Source organism: Mustela lutreola, chromosome 10 (genome assembly GCF_030435805.1).
Source record: "Mustela lutreola isolate mMusLut2 chromosome 10, mMusLut2.pri, whole genome shotgun sequence".
NCBI classification, from domain to species: Eukaryota; Metazoa; Chordata; class Mammalia; order Carnivora; family Mustelidae; genus Mustela; species Mustela lutreola.
Window position 1 is genome coordinate 117,744,686 of NC_081299.1, and position 2,637 is coordinate 117,747,322.

Here is a 2,637-nt window from a genome sequence, read left to right on the forward strand (position 1 = left end):
CCAGCATCACCTTGATCCCAAAACCAGACAAGGATCCCATCAAAAAAGAGAACTACAGACCAATATCCTTGATGAACACAGATGCGAAAATTCTCACCAAAATACTAGCCAATAGGATTCAACAGTACATTCAAAGGATTATTCACCACGACCAAGTGGGATTTATTCCAGGGCTGCAAGGTTGGTTCAACATCTGCAAATCAATCAATGTGATACAACACATTAGTAAAAGAAAGAACAAGAACTATATGATACTCTCCATAGATGCTGAAAAAGCATTTGACAAAGTGCAGTATCCCTTCCTGATTAAAACTCTCCAAAGTGTAGGGATAGAGGGCACATATTATCAATATTATCAAAGCCATCTATGAAAAACCCACTGCAAATATCATTCTCAATGGAGAAAAACTGAATACTTTTCCGCTGAGGTCAGGAACATGGCAGGGATGTCCGTTATCACCACTGCTAATCAAAATCGTACTAGAAGTCCTAGCCTCAGCAATCAGACAACAAAAAGAAATTAAAGGCATCCAAATTTTGCCAAATTGGCAAAAGAGAAGTCAAACTATCACTGCTTGCAGATGATATGATACTGTATGTGGAAAACTTAAAGGACTCCACTCCAAATCTGCTCTAACTTGTATAGGAATTCTGTGAAGTGTCAGGATATAAAATCAATGCACAGAAATTGGTTGCATTTTTTTTTATACCAACAAGACAGAAGAAATAGAAATTAAAGAGTGAATCCCATTTACAACTGCACCCAAAACCCTAAGATACCTAGGAATAAACTTAACCAAAGAGACAAAGAATCTATACTCAGAAAACTCTAAAGTACTCATGAAAGAAATTGAAGAAGACACAAAGAAATGGAAAAATTTCCCATGCTCCTGTATTGGAAGAACAAATATTGTGAAAATGTCTATGCTACCTAAAGCAATCTACACATTTAATGCAATCCCTATCAAAATCCCATCCATTTTTTTCAAAGAAATGGGACAAATAATCCTAAAATTTATATGGAACTAGAAAATACCTCGAATAGCCAGAGGAATATTGAAAAAGAAAGCCAAAGTTGTTGGCATCACAGTTCCAGACTTCAAGCTCTATTACAAATTTGTCATCATCAACAATTCCTAATTGGAATTTTGTGGATTCTTTTTTTCTTTTTTTTTTCTTAATTCTTTTGAGTTTTTGGAGTTCTTTATACATTTTAATTACTGAGCTATTTTTGCTGGATATGTAGTCTGCAAATATTTTCTCCTACTCTTTAAGCTTGCTTTTGCCTGTTTAATGGGATCAGTCACAGAGCAAGAATTTTTAATTTTTTTTTTGAGGTCTAAATTATCACTTTTTCCTCATATGGATCTTGCTCTCTCCTGAAGTACTCTCTGCATCCGCTGTCTGGATTCTCATCAACCATCTCAAAATACAAACATATAGCTCATAAATGCTATTAGTTACTATGTAGACCTAATTAGCCCTTACTTTATTTCTCTTGCCTATTGATGATAAGCAAAAGTTTATCCATAAACAATCCAAACATTTATTGAGATACGCTCTCCCTAGAAAGGACTCCATGCCATTGTTGACCCATTGGCTTAAACACCCCACAGCTAATTCTACTCAACCAGAGACATGTGGTTAGGAACAAAAAGAAGAAGAAAAAAACACCTGTATTAATACTACATATCTTAACCAGATTATAAGTAACTATTAGAAATGTCATGTACTAAGTAGATGATCTAGTGAAGATAAGCTGTAGAAATCTAGACTGAAAATATCATTGCTATGATAAATTACCCAAGAAGCAAATCTATTTCATTAGTTTCAGGGTTTGGAATATTATAGAGTCAAATACAATCTAGTACATGAATGGAATAACCACAGCATTGACTTCACATTTGAAGAAATGCTAGAAATAAGGATGAACACAAAGGAACAGAAGAAATCGGAGATTCATGTTCCCTCTCTGGGAACATATAATCTATCAACAAACAAAATCTAAAGGTTATGGGAACTCTAGGGACGTTCTAGAAGTGATATATCAGTTGGAGAGATAAGTACTACATTTCACAGAGAAAACCATGCAATGAAGCTTGTTAGTAACTACAAGAGATGAATCTGGAAGAGTTAATTTGAACTTGCATCCAAATAGCATAGAAGGAGTGGGACCTGTGGCTGAATTTAGACTCATTTGGAGAGAGTCTGGGGGGAAATTGCTTAGGCAAAGTTTCAGGGGTAAAGAGCATGAGAGCAATGGCTTTAAAACTGAAATCAAGCCATTTAGTAACTTGGCTTCATTTAGTTTAATTGCATTTAATGAATATTTCTCCAGTTTCAGCTATATGCTTGGCAGTTACTAGACATTGGAACTGTGATGAGGAAAACCACAGTACAGGTTATTAAATAATATTTTAGTATATCAGAGGAGAAGATCAGCTAAAAGTAGTAAAAATCCAATTATAATTACAATGTGCAATAATAGAAATTTGTAGAAGCAAATAGCTTCTATTAATTAGATGGATTATAGGCATGACTTTTAATGAATACAAAGGACTGGTATCTATAATCCCTTTCTAAGTGACCCGGCCTGCTTTTTCCTGCCACTCTCATAATTCTTTCTGGTCCTTATGA